We start from the raw sequence: 18,794 nt of genomic DNA, 5'->3' as shown, positions 1-18,794 counted from the left end.
ACCTGGCTCTACAGAAACCAGATCACCATTAATTATTTTGAACAAGTTACCTGGCCACATATTTCATATATGCACTTATACATTTGTATACGTGTATACTTAGAAACCCGAGATCTTGGCTGGACTCATTCATTCATCATAAACATTTCAGCGGCAGAGTAGGTAGCTTGAGTTAGAATATACCTTAGTTCAATATTGGATATAAAAACCACTCTTTCATATGTCACCTTTTTTTGGTAACAATCAATAAAATACTGCTTGGCCATAACAGACAATGGATGTGCCTTTATGAGAACACCATAATGCTAAATAGGTCTATGGGTGATCATTAGGAAGAATGGGATGGGGAAACAGAGGTGGCTGGAAGCGTGGGGAAAGCTGAGCCCATCAGTGGGGATTTGTTGATTATGGAAGGCGTGAACATTAGAGCCGTATTTATTAGAGGGGTTTGAGTTTTTCCCAGAGAAAATGTGGGGTACACTGGGAGAGTGGAAAAGATATTTACCTATTACTTTTAGTATTTTAGCTGTCATAATAGATACTATTTTGTCTCTCTGAAATTTATGTTTCCGTTTAAACTACAGTAACTGTAAATGGGACACTGTCTGGCCATGTAACCAAGTTTAGATGAAGTTGTATTGAGTTACACCCAGTATAGACAGGCAACCTTATGAGAGAAAATGATGCAGACACATACAAGAAAGAAGACCATGTGGACAGACAGAGATGCTGGGCACTGCCACAGGGAACACCAATCATCAAGAGGCACCAGAGACCTGAAAAGACTGAAAAACTCAGGGCAACTTCTCTATGTGAGTTTCGAGCTTTGAAAGGGAACAGGTTCTTAGTCACTCTTTGATTTTAGACTTTAGACCTCCAGAGCTGAAGGACAAACCACTGCTCTTCTAAGCAACCTGGCTTACTGTGGCAGAGATAGGACAACAGCATAGCTATTGACAAACACTCCTGGTGAATTCCCTAGGTGAGGGTGACGTTCTAACCACATAAACATAAGGCGTTATTATCTTTACTGAGTTGTGCAGGTTTTGTGACGATGGGGTGTGTTGCTCGGTAAGACTCTACTTATCTCTTAATAACGGGGCAATCTGTGGTGATGCCCATCATATGAGGGGCACAGAGAGAATCTGAAGCTCTAGCACAAAAACAGCCATGTAAAGTTTGAACCATCACCTTCCAGACTTCACTAAGACAGTATGTGAACGCCTCCTCCCATAATTCCCCTTGCTACAGCTGACCACATGCATAGTGGTCCAGAGGCTTCATTTTGCATGGAGTCCTCTGTAAAGCAGTTTGATGAAGAATGCTAGAATAGCTCTTTGATAAGCACTTCTTCTAATTCTGTAAACCACAAAGCTCATCAAATTCTCTCTAAACTAAATCTTTTGCCAAACCCGGGTGTAATGGGCCTTCATGGGGATCCACAATGTTTGAAAAGTATTTCAAAATATTTTGGCATAGGGTTAGAAGCTGAATTAGATCCAATAATCTGTCTATATTTAATACTGTCAATGTATCATGTTTATTTCTAATTTGGTCTGTATTATAAAACACAACATAAGTTTCTGTACATGTACACAATCTGGCTCTGCATGGATATGCATGTGTATATGCACATACATGCACAAATATTTGCTAGTTCTGCACTTTCTGTGATTATTGTTGTTGCTGTACATCCTCACAATTGAAAGATTAATTTGAAGTGCTCGGGGAAGATGTCCATAAAGTGGTTTTACTCCCAGGAGCTGATGGTCAAAAATACTTCAGAGATCACATCCGTGACCTTTCAGGATACAGTTTTCATAAAGTTTGGAAAAGGATAGGTTCTATTTTATTGCTGCCACAGCAATAAACTAGGTGATAGCTCCACAATGATGGAGCTGTCAAAAATAAAATGCTAACAGCACAATTGTTAGGGGTCCTGGTGGGAAAAGAGAGGGCAGGTATTGTCACACATATGAGGCTGCAGAGGGACTTCTAGGAGTTCAGAGTTTAAAAGAGTATTTGGCAATTAGAGAGGGAATCCCATCTAAGGGATTGTGAAGGGATGATACCCTTCCTGGAAAAAAATTCCTGGAGCTAAAGACATTCAAGTAGTGCCAAGGCTTACAGAAAATATCAAGGAAAATAAGAGTTCTGAGCAGCAAACATATGAAGTACCATAATAGAGACAAGGGAAGGGACTTACCGTGAGTTCGCTGTACATTCATCACTGCAGGAGCTTCCCTGTTAGTATTTGGAAAGACCTTTTGAGGTGGTTATTACAAATGCCACTCATAGAAGATGATGGGAGGAAGTTCTGATGCTAAACAGATCCATTAATCTGTCTGAGGTCATGAAGCACCAATCAGCATAACAACCTAGTGATTGACAACCCCCTCCATTCTTTCCTTTCTTCCTCCTACAGTGTTGCATGCCCATAGCTTCTTCGCTGCTGCTTCTGATTGTGCCAGACTCATTTCTTAGATGCCCCTCCTTCCATTTGGTTAATCATTGCTCAACACTGCTGAGTCTCTGCAATGCACTAAGTGAACGGGGACACAGCACAGACTAGGACTCAGTCCCTCTTCTCAGGAGGGTCACAAACAGACAGATAGAAAAGTGGCCCCAAGCTACCACAAGGCTTCAGTACCTGTGGGAGCCAAGCTAGGTGGGAAGTGAATGGCTTGATATCCTTTTACCTATTAGGAGGACATTTAGATAAGAAAGTAGACAAATATGGCAATATAAATGGATGAAACCCAAGGTTTGTCAGATTAAAAATAATAGAAGAATAAAAGGGTTAAAATTTACTCTATTATATATACTATGAGATACTTAAAAAAAACATAAATATTGAAAGGCAAGAACTGTTAACCAGGTTTGCTAAAGGCATAAAAGATGAAGATAAAGTTCAGACTGCAGGCACATGCTGGCCCCTGCTCCACAGCACTTTTTACTTTACTTTAATTTTTTAGAATCCATCCTTTAGCAGCTGGAGGATTCAGGAAGAAAATGCTAAGTTCCAGGAGGAACTTGGTGTGAGTCAGCATTTTCTACAGTTTGCTGGAAGCCACCCAAAGCACGGAGAACAGAACGCTTCCTCAGACCCCAGAGCCCATTTTCTATAAAACCAGGAGAAAGACATCTGCAGCCACCAACATCCGTGCAAAGGCTGGAAAAGCAGTTGAGATTAGAACGGGACAGATGGGTGCGTGTATAAGAGAAGTACACGCGACTACAGAGCCCAGGAGGCCCGGATTTTATAATGAGAGCAGACACTATGTCACAAAGTTTAAACTATGACAAAGTTGACTTGCATGAAGGATATAATTACAACAATGAGAAAACATGGTGCAGGAATGTAACTGAAAGAAAGACCTTGATGGGCGGAGACAGAAACGTCCTTGTGACGTTTTACTAACTCAAAGATTAAGGTGGAGAAAAGCATTGAAGATTTGCCATTTAAGTTTATAAGCAGGAAAAAAAAAATCTCCTGTCACCACAGTGTTTGTTGTACATCTTTAGTGAAAATTCTAGCTGCATGGCAGTGAACACATGCCTTTAATCCCAGCACTCGGGAGGCAGAGGCAGGTGGATCTCTGTGAGTTCGAGGCCAACCTGGTCTACAGAGCTAGTTCCAGGGCAAATAGGACTGTTACACAGAGAAATCCTGTCTCGAAAAACCAAAATAAATAAATAAATAAATAAATAAATGAAGAAGAAGAAGAAAAAAAGAAAAGCTAGGAGGACATACAAGAAACTATAACATACAATGTGACGTCAGTGGTTATCGAATGGGGCAAGAGGGAGGTGAAAGAGGTCCCTACTGAGAAAAAGATTTTTCCTTGCCTCTTAACAGCATACTCGAAATGATGCAGCTGTATCCACACTTCAAAAACTTAACCTTCAGGACTGAGAAAGTGGTGACAATCAGAGACCTGGATGTTCCCACTAAGAAATTAAATGAGAGCGCCACACAGCCAGCTGATCTGCTTGTCTCTTTTCAGGATGGTGGTTGAGAGGGACTAGAGTGGATCCAGATATTCAGCTCTAGGTACCACTCTGGTGAAGGATGGAGAGTGTTTCCTCTAGCCCAGAGAGAGGACTGTGGACTTGACAGAACACAAGTGGATTCTGAGTCATTTCCAAGACCATGTAAAGAAGGAATGGAGTATGCTAGAGAGGACCAACTTTGAAGAAGGATTATATTATTTCTTTAGGAACTGGTAAGTATGATTAATATGCTACACAAAAAGGATTTCACGAGTAAACAATCCATCAGCTCTAGTAAAGATATAAAAATGTCAGAGGGGTGCATGGACCGAAAAATACAAAAGCTTGGACTAGTAAAGCACACAAAGAAGAGTTGTATGTTAGGAAAGGGGGAAATTGTGGCTTAAAAATAGATCCTGGGAAAATATGCTTCTCAGCTTTAATTGACTAGAAGCTTGAGTAAGATGAATCTCCAGCTTAATTGAAACTCACATCACACTATGCCATTAGAAGCAAGATTCAGAACATTCACATTCTGTTCTCTGTATCTGACACTCAATGAAATACAGAGACTTCCCTGAGTTTTGTTCTGGGAATGTTTCTTAAAATGACATTGACAAGCCAGGCTATTTCATAGAGAAAAACTAATCATGGTTAAGAGTGCTCGCCATTCTTCTACATTACCTGAGTTTGGTTCTCAGTATCTAGGGAAGGTGGCTCACAACCATGCATAACTCCAGATTCAGGGGACCAGATACCTCTGGTCTCTGTGGGCACCTATGTGCTTGCATGCATGCATGCACGCATACATACATACACACATATAAGATTTCAAATTACTTACAAAAATCTTAAGAAATTTTTGGATCTATCAAAAGTTGTACAGACTGAAACATTCAGTTTAGCAAAGAGGTAGAGGAATGAGCATGCACATCTGTTGCAGGCCAAGGCAAGATTGTTTGTGTAGTGCCTTCTAGAAGAGCATAAGAGGCATACAACCTTGGACCCAGTATTTTCATTTCTAGACATCTCATTTGAGATGCCACTGTACAGATTATTATATTTGAAGACGTTTATATGGTAAAAGTAGAAGGAGCAAGCCAAATGCCAGCAAACATTTTATTTTTTTTTTGTTTGCTTTTTTTCTTTTTCTACAAAGGTTCTTGTTATGTCAACTTGGCTGGCCTAGAACTTGTGATACTCCTGCCTCAGCCTTTCAAATGCTAGGCCAAGGCATGAACTAGGGTTGTTTATTTGTTTGGGTTTTAGACATTAAGACATATCCATGCTCTGGACTTTCATGCATCTACTAAAAAGAACAAAGCAGACCTATCACTGGAGATCCAGGAGTGTCTTAGTTATGGTTTCTATTGCTGTGAAGAGATACCATGACTATGATAACTCTTATAAAAAACAATTAATTGGGGTGGCTTACAGTTTCAGAAGTTCAGTCCATTATCATCATGACAGGTAGCATGGTGGCAAACAGGTAGCTGTAGTGCTGGAGCTGAAAGTGCTACATCTTGCAGGCAACAGGAAGTCAGCTGACTGTCACAATGAGGGAATCTTGAGCAAAAGGGATCCCCAAATCCGGCCCCCAGAGTGACACACTTCCTCTAACATGGCCATACCTCTTAATAGTGTCACTCTCTTTGGGGGCCATTTTCTTTCAAATCATCGCAAGGACTTATCACTTAGGATGAAGTATATTAGGAAAACCTTATTATGGAAATAAGAACAATATTATATGTAGGTACATGTATAGGAAATCACAAATACATAATTATACAAATTGAATTGTAATGAGCGGGGTGAAATGAGGAGAGAAAGATGGTGGACTCTATACGGACCATTTTGTAGCTTCTGATTAATATGTGAGTATGTGGGGTTTTGTAATTAAGGAAATTATTTTAAACTGGGAGGATATCTGACATGGTCAGCACTGGAGTGTTATGGCTGGCCCAAGGGAGACTGGATGTACACAGGGGAAAAACTGGAAGAGAAGACCTCTCACTGAGTGCTCTCAATCCAGTGTCCTAGAATTATTGTCTGTTCTTTCCTCTCCAACTCACAGAGCCAGGTCCAAAAAAGTGAGAGAGGGGAATTTTTAAAAGACATTCATGATGGTATTCCTAATACACTATCTTGGAATACACTATCACAGGAAACAGGTAATTCTTCCTGACATACCACTTTAGTGCCTCAGAAAGACTGCCTCCAAACAGTGGATATCAATTTCATGTGGCTAAGGATACAAATACATCCATGACATTACATGATGTCTTTGTTCACTTTCTATTGCTGCAATAAAGACCACAACCAAAAGGAGCTTAGGGAGGAGAGGGTTTATTTGGCTTGCACATCCCAATGACTGGTCCCTCACGAAGGGAAGACAGGAGTTCAGGGCAGGAATCTGGAGGCAGGAACTGAAGCAGAGGACATGGAGGCATGCTGCTTACTGCCTTGTTTCTCCTACCTTGTTCAGTTTATTTTCTAATATACTTCAGAACCACCTGCTCAGGAAGGGAACACCACCCCCCCCCCAGTGTGCTTGGCCCTCCCTCACTAATTATTAATTAAGGAAAGTCCCATAGACTTGCCTATGGGGTAATCAAGGCACTTTTTAAAATTGGTATTGCTCTTCCCAGATAACTCTATCTAGTGTCATGTTGACAAAAACGAAGAAACAGAAAACTAACAGGACACAGGGGTCTAAACATTCATTACCACGACAGGATGATTTCCTGTCTTCTTCTGTGGTTGGGTGGAGAACACTGCTCTTTCACTACAAGGGAGAAATGTCTCCTTCAAGCTTTGGGGCCTTTCCAATGCTTTCAGTCACATACAAAGTAGTGACATCTCAAGGAGCCTCCGGTATCTTCCCATTTCTACCCCAAAAGCCCAAGAAACAGGTGAAATTACATGTGTGCTCACCTACTTACCATTTATTGGCTACAAATTGCACTTTCCTGTATTGTCTCCCCTTCCTTGAAAAGTCCATAGAGGAGGAGACATACTTGCACCCTTGAGTCAGAATTGGATTAGCGCTGTTGATAGTCATACCGTTACTTTGATGGAGAGGCGAAAAGAGAGTTGAAAACTCTCATGTAACCTAACAAGCTGACATGAATGAGTCTAACTGGGGACTAAAATTGATAAGCAAATTTCATTCTGTTTAGTTTTGTTGAGCCATGTGCCACTTTAACCTAAGGGTATCTCTGTTGAGCAATTGCTATGTGTTGAGCGTGAACACACATAAAGAATCGATAAACATTATTAAACCATTAAATCAACACAACAGAACTGCAAAGGAAGCCTGGAGAGATTAAATGACTGGCCCAGCACCACACAGGTGACAGCTGAAGAACTAAGTTTCCAACTCCCAGACCCAAACACCATGTCAACATGTTTTTCTAAGTCAAAGTTAACTGGACATCCCATTGGTAACAGAGTTAAGCTAGGAACTGCTTCTTCTAAAGCATTGTCGTAAGGGAAGAGCCTAGAGTTTAGATGCCACAATCTGTTTGGAGGTTATGAGGGGGGCTTCAGGAAGCAATATAAACTGCTGGAATAGATTGGCTCTACTCGCTTTCAGGAAAGACACACCTTGCTTATATGTCTTTAAGTGGGGGTTCTTTATTTCATTTGAAGAAGTGAGATGATGTTTCTGAGTTCCTAACTCTGTACCCACATGTCCTGGGGCCAGGCAATGTCTTTTAGGGTTCAATTCTTATGTGAAGACTTAAACAAAAGGGTATGCAATTAAATTGTTGGGTATGATAAGTTACCTTTCTATCCAAATTTACCAATATAGAGAAGAACACAAGTTGTCCACATTTTCAAAAGTCGAGCTGATGAATTACAAAGATGCTTTTCCGTTTAAGAAAATCTCTTCAAGTTCATCTTCCTTATCTTTGTAGGGAGAAATTCAACTATGTGGGGCTTTACTGAGATAGACTTTTGTCTACATTCCTTGAATAAATGGACATACATGGAGTATGACATGTATCATTTTCCTCTCTGGTTGTCACCCTAGAAAAGGATTCTGTGGGTCCCCCATTCCCTGGTTTCCCTCACTTGACCCTTTATCCACCAGCTTTAACAGAGTCCCAAGGGTTTCTTTCTAAGCAGGTACAATGATAAACCTATATGCTAACCTTCACACGGGTATAGGACATGGATGATATCTCTCTGCTAGTTGAGGCCCTTGAGGAAAGCTGGGCAAAGAGTTATGTATTCAGGGAAAACTATCAGTTTGGGGGTCTAGAGCATGGGAGTGGTATTGCCCATCCAAGGAATACCAAATGGGCAGTCAACTTGTAGGTGGCCTTTCTTCTATTTTCCCTGCAAAAATTCTTGCAGTAGGAAGAAAGGAGAACACAGATACAGAAGTTACTGCATCTGCAATTAGTGTTGGTAAATCATTCCTGTCTGATCATGAGGGAAGGATGCTGGGTTAGCAAGGACCTTGGGGAATGGAATAACTCAGACAATTACTGACATGAGAGGTTGGATAACCAGGCATGAGGATTCCACCTGATCATCCTGGGAGGGCTCAGAGGATGCAGACCCTCTTTTAGTTTTCTTGTCCTCAATGCAGTTATCAGCTTAAAATGTGGAATCAAATTTGATATTACACCATAGAAAGTCATCTTGTCTGTGTTCTACCCTAAAATATAAAAATATAAAGTATATATTTAAAAACAAGCACCATTTTCTTGCAAACTAAAGAAGTAATCACTATTTTTGCTTAAACTGATTGTTAAAAATTATAAAATTGTGGTTACAAATGCAAGTACTGAGTACACTAGGTTAGGAAGCTGGGGGATGCATAGAAGACCCAACAAAGGCCACACTAAACCAGAATGCCAGGCTGTGCCATCTGGAACACAAAAGGGATTTGTACTCTGCAAGGAATTAAAAATAAGCAGGCATGCAGGTAGAAGGAAACAGAATCATTGTTTTATTGACAGATACGAAGAGAAAGAATTCATAGGATGTGCCCTTTGTCTTGGACACCTTTGCTTCAAGAATGAAGTTTTCCAGGTATTTAATTACAATTGAGGGATGCTGAGAGATTGAGACGCTGGTTCCTTGACAAATCGCTGCAAGATCATACCATCTCGATTCAGGAACCCAGAACTGCGTAGGTTGGAATATAATGTACTGATCTAGACTGATTATTGAAGAAGATCTAAGCTGACAACCATCCTTCAAAAAGCCAAAACATGGTTGCTGCACTTTTCACACATGGCTGTTTGTAGAAGGGCTATTAATACACCAACGAACAACAAAAACCTTGCAGCCGATTACAAGGGCATCTTTGTGATAAAAAGGTCATGGGAATAGCTGACTTACTTTTTAAAAGGGAAACAATTTAACTTCCCACCAGGCCACAGCAGGAGTCATGCATAAATGGCCATCACTTATGTCACATGCATAGTGAGCAAGGGATGTGGAGAACAGCAGAGCACAGTGAAGACATTGGATTTGTTTAGCTCTGGGGCCTTATCTGAGCCTCAGAATTGTCAGGGGTTGAAAAGTGATAAAAACAATTCTTACATGTGTACATGTGCACACATGTGAGCATGTGCATGCATGTGCATGCACGTGCATGTGTGTGAGTGTGTGTGTGTGTACCAAACAGAGAAAATGTATGAAATGGGGCTTTGTAAACTTTAAACCATTGCACAGCTGAACGCGTTATTGCTTTCCCATTCCAGAACCACATCATTCAGTGGTCCAGAGGAACTTACGGACTATTTGCTTTCATGGTGTTCCCAAAGGCTTAATTCCTTTCTCATTCAGAGATCAAAATATTTCTAGAATTTTCTACCATACTTGGCATATTATAATTATTAGTCCTACACTGAAAATTTTTATTTATCCCCCAACATAATATTTTTATATGAGTATTTGTGAATTTCATACAATGCATCCTGATCACACTCACTTCCCAGTCTTCCCCGGTCCACCTCCCACAGAGAAAAAAAAAGAAGAGAAATTGTGTTGTCCATATACTCACTGGAGCATGCTCAAACTGCCAGTGAGCAGACCCTACTTCCTCCCCTGCCAGAAACTATCAATTGTGAAGGATCCCTATCACAATTTTTAAGAATTCTATTCACTGACTTCCTGTCTAGACTGTTTCTTTTGTGGGTTGGGAGTCGGGGAGGGAGGTTGTCACAGAAACCTATGTCTCTCATTCTCAACTTTAGGTCTGCAGTCATCAAAACCACTGCAAAAGAGGCTTCCTTACTCTTTACAGTCAGTGGAAGCATGGATCATGGACTTCCATATTGTTTATTCTGTATGGTTACAGACTACAGACATCGACAAAACTGGCTCTGAGCCACAACTTGGACCACTGATACCATCGTGACCCTTGCTAGCAGCACAGACCATGAACATCCACAGGACCTTTGGCAGTAACATGGATTACAGGTATCAACATGGTCTCTAGCAGAAGCCCAGATCACAGACATCTACACAGCCTCTGCCCACATAATAGACCATGGACACCATCATGGCTCTTGGAAACAGTACGGACCATGGACATCAACATGGCTTCAGATGGCAGCACATACCACATATATTCACATAGCCTTTAGCGGAATCAAAATGGACAAGGTATGAAACTTCAGCTCAGTGTCTTCAAATGGAAAGAAAGAGGGATTCTTACTGAACTTTCTCTTAGAAGTAAGCTGGTCTCTACAATACATTTAGTACTTGGTGCTGACAAATAGAAGGCACTCAAAGCCTTCTGCTTGTTGTTCTTGCTATGGCTCCATGAACCTGGCACTTGTTTTTATGGAAGTTGGAACCTCTGGAGCTATCAGCCTATAGTAAGGAACAGGATTAAATCAGAGGGTATAGATTTAAGTGCTGAAGACCAAAACCCAGATCCAGGCGACGGACCCTTGCACCAGGCATCAAAGGCACAGTGATCTCCAGGCTTTGGAATCTTTGTGGGATAGTCATCACATTTCCCTTCAGGCCAGTTTGGTTTGGGCTCCTTCCCACTTGTTTGAAGCTTTTGGGTGAGGCAGAGAGGCTCAGTATCACACAACAAGAAGAGGGCAGGGTTGAAACTCTAGACTGACGAACAGTGAAGCTCCTCCTAAGCTACTCCATTATACTTCATTTTCTACTATTCATTGATCTACTAGGATCAACGAGAGGGTGTAAATTACTGTACGTGGGTGAATTGATTATGCATGTGGGGTGGATCAGGGCAGTGAAGGAAGCAGGAAAAACACACTGAAAGGTAGATGGACAATGTCCTTGTTTTGAGAAGTCCTCTCTATGATAATTTTTTCATTGATTGAGCGATTTGACTTATAAGGCTTAGAAACATGATATTCCAATTGTGGAATATCATCGTGAGGAGCGGAGGAAGCCCTGAGTCAATGTTTATTGCTGACAATGAGCTGGGCCTTGTCAAGGACCCCAGTGGCTCAGACCCAGGGGAATGACAGGACCTTCTCCTTATCAGGCTCAGGGGACCGGCAAGGCTCCCACGGGCATCTTATTTACTCCTAACAAGTATTTTCCTGTACCATTCCTAATGTCCAAGTGCTGAGATGAGATGTCCTTGGCCTTTTACTGTTCCAACCTAGAGCACAATTGCAGATCTCCAAAGCCTCTCAACATCCCTGATGTTTTGCCATTTTTATTCTTCCATAGACCTGCTCCACGCCTACACAATGACCTTGGCTGCCAGTATCCAGCAGCAGGCTGTAAATCACAGAGGAGTGGAAGCTGTACCTGATGGAGAACTGAAAGGGGCTCCCACCAATTCACCAGAGCCTACGGTACGCTCTGTCTCCAGATCCCTCTGCCAGTGACATCTGAACCACAGCAAGTGCTAGATATTTACTGTTCCAACCTAGAGCACAACTGCAGATCTCCAAAGCCTCTCAACATCCCCGATGTTTTGCCGTTTTTATTCTTCCATAGAACTACTCTACACCTTCGCAATGACCAGGGCTTCATACACTGCCTAATCTACCGCCCAACCCAGATGTCAAGCATGCACCAAGACACTCATGGCCCAACATGCACCTACTGCAACAGAGACCATGCACAGAACACGGCAGGAGCTCAGTGTGAGCCTGGCTATCAGTCCTGAGTGTAGGGGTAGAGAAGAAAAGTAATTATGAGTCCAGCCCTGCCACTGACACGGTATGACTAAAAAAGACCCTTGAGCTCAATTCTGTATCTTTGCAGTGGAAATAGTGATAAACTTAGCATAAAGGTCCTTGTGGGGGTTAAACAGTTTAACAGAGGGAAGCACTTCCATACTTGGCCTTTTTCATTACCATATAATATTGTCTATTATCCTTAGAATTGCACCATCTCAAATCAGTTCTGGGAAGTGATTCCCACAGTGACTCTGACAAGTTATTCTTGGGGGGAATTTGTTACAAGTTCAAATTTCTAGGTCCAGCTTCACAAAGACTTGGGAACTTGCCTGTAGAGATCGAAAATCTTTATCATTTATCTGGTCCCTCATGGACCATGTGTATGTATCTGAGCTGTGCTTCTGTGGATCAGATGTCATTTCAATTAATCAGTTCCCCTCCTCCCCCCACCCCCAGGTTTCACCTCACCAGTCTGCAGGGAAGAATAAAAACAAAACAGAGAAACAGAATAAACATAAGAGGATTGTGGTGCTATTAGCTTTTGGTGAATAGATCAGGCAAAGTAAGCTTGAACAAGGAATGCCAGAGTCAAGTGTCCATCCCCTAGGCAGCAGGATTGTCCCTCCACACACCTACAGGCCCACCCACAGTCAGTACTCAACTGGCAGTGAGTGAACCCCTGAATGACTGACAGATTCTAGCATGGTGTATACCATTCGTCGCTCGTAGGCCTTTGATTGTTTCTTATTTCATCTAGAGTTCTCTGTGTTCTGTTAATTACTACTACATCTTGAAGATTCAGCTCTAACATTTCCATTAGAAATTAAAGAAAAAAAACAGTATAATAGTTGAATATTTACATTTTTGTCCCCTTAGAAGAAGTATTTTCTTATTCATTAGTGTATAGTTGGCATTTAGCATGGACCATGGAATATTATCACAAACTAATGAAACCAGAGGGATGCTGGCATCTTGCTGGGTCTCCTAAAATACACTGTGGATTAGGGATGGATCAAAAGTTCATCTGCTGACTTTAGAGCAAGGGATAGTTTCTGTTGTTTTCATTTGATCTATGATTACTTATTTTTTAATTTTTTAAATTGTTTTTATTGAGCATTATATTTTTCTACTCCCCTCCCATTCTCTCCCTACCCCTTCAACGCTCTCCCATGGTCTCCATGCCTCCAATACACTCACAAGATCTTGCCTTTTTCTATATTCCCTGCAGATTAAATCTATGTATGTCTCTCTTAGGGTCTTCTTTGTTGTCCAGGTTCTCTGGGATTGTGAATTATAGGCTGGTTTTTCTTTGCTTTACATCAAAAAATCAGTTATGAGTGAGTATATATGATATTTGTCTTTCTGGGTCTGGGTTACCTCACTCTATATGATGTTTCCTAGATCTACCCATTTACCTGCAAATTTCAAGATGTCATTCTTTTTTCTGCTGTGGAGTACTCCATTGCATAAATGTACCACATTTTTCTTATCCATTCTTCAGTTGAGGGGCATTATTTAGGTTGTTTCCAGGCTCTGACTATGATGAACAATGCTGCTATGAGCATAGTATGTGGTATTACTGAGCATCCTTATTGAGTATCTTATATTGAGTATATACCCAAAAGTGGTATCACTGGGTCTTGAGGAAGGTTGTTTCCTAATTTTCTGAGAAATTGCCACACTGACATCCAAAGGGGCTGTACCTGTTTGCACTTCCACCAGCAATGGAGAAGTATTTCCTTTACCCCACATCCTCTCCAGCATAAGTTGTCATCAGTGTTTTTGATCTTGGCAATTCTTACAGATGTAAGATGGAATCTCAGAGTTGTTTTGGTTTGCATTTTTCTGGTGGCTAAGGATGTTGAGCATTTCCTTAATGTCTTTCAGTCATTGTCAACAAAGCCATTACTTTGTTGAGAGTTCTCTGTTTAAGTTTGTACCCTATTTTTTTTTTATGATGGCCAATTTCTTGAGTTCTTTGTATATTTTAGAGATCAGACCTCTGTCCACTGTAGGGTTGGTGAAGATCTTTTCCCATTCTGTAGGCTGCCATTTTGTCTTGTTGATCATGTCCTTTGCTTTACAGAAGCTTCTCAGTTTTAGGAGGTCCCATTTATTAATTGTTTCTCTCAGTGTCTGTGCTACTTATGTTAGGAAGTGGACTCCTGTGCCAATGCGTTCAAGTGTACTTCCCACTTTCTCTTCTATGAGGTTCAGTATGGTTGGTTTTATGTTGAAGTCTTTGATCCATTTAAATTTGAGTTTTGTGCACAGTAATAAATATGGATCTATTTTCATTCTTCTACATGTTGATATCCAGTTATGCCAGCACCATTTGTTGAATATATTTCTTTTTTTCCATTTTACATTTGCTTCTTTGTCAAAAATCAGGTGTTCATAGGTGTGTGGATTGATATTTGGGTCTTTGATTCAGTTCCGTTAGTCCTCCTGTCTGTTTTTATGATAATACCAGGCTCTTTTCAGTAGTGTACCTCTGTAGTAGAGTTTGAAGTCAGGGATTATGATGCCTGCAGAAGTTTCTTTATTGTACAGGATTGTTTTGGCTATCCTGGGTTTTTTGCTTTTCCATATGAAGTTGAGTATCATTCTTTCGAGGTCTTTGAAGAATTTTGCTAGGATTTTGATGGGCATTGCATTGAATCTGTAGATTGCTTTTGGTAAGATTGCCATTTTTACTATGTTATTTCTACCTACCCAAGAGCAAGGGTGATCTTTGCATTTTTTGGCGTCTTCTTCAATTTCTTTTTTCAAAGATTTAAAGTTTTTGTCATACAGGTCTTCCACTTGTTTGGTTAGAGTTACTCACACTTATTTTTTTATTTGGGGCTATTGTAAAGGGAGATGTTTCTCTGATTTCTGTCTCAGCCCCTTAGTCATCTGTATAAGGAGAGCTACTGATTTTTTTGAGTTAATCTTGTATGCTGCTACATTACTGAAGGTGTTTATGAGTTGTAGAAGTTCTTTGGTGGAATTTTTGGGATCACTTATGTAAACTATTGTACCATCAGCAAATAGTGAGAGTTTGACTTTTCTTTTCTGATTTGTATACCCTTGATCTCCTTTTGTTGTCTTATTGCTCTAGCTAGAACCTTAAGAACTATATTGAATAGATATGAAGAGAGTGGACAACTTTGTCTTGTTCCTGACTTCAGTGGGATAGCTTTGAATTTCTCTCCATTTAGTTTGATGTTGGTTGTTGACTTGCTATATATTGCCTTTATTATGTTTAGGTATGTTCCTTGTGTCCCTGCTCTCTCCAACACCTTTATCATGAAGGGATGTTGTATTTTGCTGAAGGCTTTTTCAGCATCTAATGAGATGATCATGTGTTTCTTTCTTTTTCCATTTTGTTTATGTCGTGGCTTACATTGACAGATTTTCATATGTAAACTATCCCTGCATCTTTGGGATGAAGCCAACTTGATCATGGTGGATGATTTTTCTGATGTGTTCTTGAATTCAGTTTGCCAGTATTTTATTTAGTATTTTTGCACCAATGTTCATTCTCTTTCTTAGTAATGTCTTTGTGTAGTTTAGGTATCAGGGTAATTTTAGCCTCATAAAAGAGTTTGGCCATGTTCCTCCTGTTTAAATTGTATGGAACAATTTGAAGAGTATTGGTATTGGTTCTTTCTTGAAAATCCTGTAGAATTCTGTGCTACAACCATCTGGTCCTGGGCGTTTTTGGTTGGAAGACTTTTGATTACTCTTCCCATTTCTTTAGCAGTTATAGGTCTATTTAATTTGCTTATCTGGTCTTGATTTAACTTTGGTAAATGATTTTTATCCAGAAAGTTTTCCATTTCCTTTAAGTTTTCCAATTTTATAGAGTACAGGTTTTTAAAATATGACCTGATGATTCTCTGGATTTCCTCCATGCTTATTGCTATGTCCCCCCTTTTCATTTTTAATTTTGTTAATTTGAATGTTCTCTCTCTCTGCCTTTTGTTTAGTTTGGGTAAAGGTTTGTTTATTTTGTTGATTTTCTCTAAGAACCAACTCTTTGTCTCATTTATTCTTTGTATTGTTTTCTTTGTTTCTATTTTGTTGATTTCAGCTCTTAATTTGATTAATTCCTGCCATCTAGTCCTCTTGGGCAAGTTTGCTTCTTTTTGTTCTAGAGTTTTCAGAGGTTCTGTTAACTCAATAGTGTGGGATTTTCCAGCTTCTTTATGTAGCTATTTATTGCTATGAATTTTCCTCTTAACAGTACTTTCATTGTGTCCCATAAATTTGGGTATGTTGTGTGGTAATGTTCATTGAATTTTGGGAAGTTTTTTGATTTCTTCCTTTATTTTGTCCTTGGCCCATTGAAGATTCAGGTGAGCAATGTTTAATTTCCACGTGTTTTTGGAGTTTCTGGAATTAATATTGCCATTGACGTCTAGTTTTAAGCCATGCTGATCTGATAAGAAACATGGGGTTATTCCAGGTTTTTTTTTTTTTTTTTTTTTGTATCTGTCGAGGTTTGCTATGTTACCTAGTATGTGGTCAGTTTTTGAGAAGGTTCCAAGAGATCCTGAGAAGAAGGTAATGATTACTTATTTAATGAATGCTTTATTCAGTGAGTGAGTTGGAGGACCTGGAATCCCACATGACCCTAAACATGGGTGTGCATACTCATTACAATAATGGGGTGGGGAGGGACGGGAAGTCCTCTGCCTGTGTATCTCCACACATCTCCTAACCTTTCTTTTTTCCCAAGAGCTAGAAAGAACTAGATAATATCTAGAGATGAACAGTGATGCCCATCACTCTAAATTCATGAGTCAAAAACAATGCCCCCATTTCCCCAGGAAAAAATGTTTCAAAATAAAACACATTTGCTTAGAAAATATTTTAGCATTTAGAAGTATAATGGGAGATTGAACTCGACAGGGAAAAAGCGAGTCTGGTCTCAAATGGAAGGCCATGATCCAAAGGAGCCAGGAAGGCTGAGGGAGCTGTCTACTGGTGCGCTGAGCTTTGAAACTACAGATGATAGCTTAAGGGAACCTTTGGAGAAATGAGGCACACTTACAGACTTTGTGGTAATGAGAGATCCCCAAACAAAATGTTCCAGGACCTTTGGTTTAGGAACCTGCTCTTCTGTTGAAGAGGTGAATGCTGCAAGTGGTGGATGGGAGTGTGCTGGAATCAAAGAGAGTCATTTCTAGAGAGGATTCTGTCAAGTCTGCTTCCTGTTTAACAGTGAAGGAAGTTTTTGTTGGTAGTATTAAAGAAGATGCAGAAGAATATAATCTGAGAGATTGAAACCATAAAAAGTACGGAAGACAGGCAGAGTGGAACAAAGAGAGGGTTTGCTTCTCTAACTTTGGGGTGATCATGCCACAGTTGACAGACCTGTTATTTAGAAACGCCACACAATTAACAGGCATGACTGTGAAGTGGAAAAGACCCTTTCTAAACAAGAGATGCAGTCTGTGGGATGACCCAGAGATCATGGAGACAGATCTGGCAACTTTATGGGTCACTGTGAAAACTTGGGAAGTGGGGGAGATGATGTTGGTTGTGGTGGAAGAGGCAGCTACGGTGGTGGAGGTGATGGCAGCAGAGGTGGTTATATAGGTGGTGAAGGTGGATATAAGGGATCTGGAGGCGACAGTGGCAACTTTGGTAGTGATCCTGGTTATAGTAGTAGAGGAGGCTATGGTGGCGGTGGACTAGGATATGGAAACCAAACCAAAGGGGTAGATGTGGTGGTGGAGGAGGATGTGGTGGTTACAATGGAGAAAGATATTTTGGGGAGCTAACTTTGGTGGTGGTAGGACTATAATGACTTTGGAAATTATAGTGAATGACAGCGATCAAACTATAGACCCACAAAGGGGGGTAGTTTTGGTAGAAGAAGCTCAGACAATCCTTATGGTGGTGGCTATGGATCTGGTGGTAGAAGTGGTGGATATGGTAGCAGAAGGTTTTGAAAATAGCAGAAAAAGGCTACAGTTCTTAGCAGGAGAGAGCGAGGAGCGGTCAGGAAAGCTACAGGTTACCTTGAGACAGTCATCTCAACTGCATTAGGACAGTGTTCCTGTGGGTCATGACCCCTTTGGGGGTTAAATAATCTTTCATAGAGATTGTCCAAGACCATCAAACATTTATGTTATGATCTATAACAGCAGCAAAATTATAGTTATGAAGCAGCAACAAAAATAATTTTATGGCTGGGGGTCACCACCACATGAGGAACTGTATTAAAGGGTCACAGTGTTAGAAAGACCGAGAACCACTGCAATAGAGAAACCATAAAAATCTGCTGCAGAAGGAATGATGATCCATAGTCAGAAACTGCAGCTTGAGCAGGAAGCCCTTTTGTTCAAGACTGTCATAGTCACACTTGGCAAAAGGGGCAGCTACTGGTTAATGCAATGTAGTGTCATTAGATGCACATTCTTGGGGTCTTTATCTGTTGTAGCTTTGTCTTTTTCTTTTTATTACATCAGGTACATTACCCTGTAGATTGTGGCAGTGGTACCAGGAATAAAAATTAAGGGATTTTTAACTTAAATAAAAAAAAGGAGAATGAGGTACCTAGGGGAAAACAGTCATGGTCACAAATCTAATATTAGAAGGATCGAGAAAGGGAGAGAGTAGAAGGAAAAAGAGGAGAGAGGGAGAAAAAGGGAGTAAAGAGTG

At 40.5% G+C, this 18,794-nt stretch overlaps 1 pseudogene; it reads left to right on the top strand.

Annotated features, from left to right (window-relative positions):
- Nucleotides 1-17,059: 17,059 nt before the first annotated feature.
- LOC121454693 lies at nt 17,060-18,082 on the top strand (annotated as a pseudogene).
- Nucleotides 18,083-18,794: the final 712 nt, after the last annotated feature.

The sequence above is a fragment of the Microtus oregoni genome, unplaced genomic scaffold, assembly GCF_018167655.1.
Source record: "Microtus oregoni isolate MIOR12 unplaced genomic scaffold, Mior012 000012F_ref0000307, whole genome shotgun sequence".
Classification (NCBI taxonomy): domain Eukaryota; kingdom Metazoa; phylum Chordata; class Mammalia; order Rodentia; family Cricetidae; genus Microtus; species Microtus oregoni.
The sequence above is the reverse complement of the archived record's forward strand: the minus strand, read 5'-3'. Positions and strand labels throughout refer to the sequence as shown.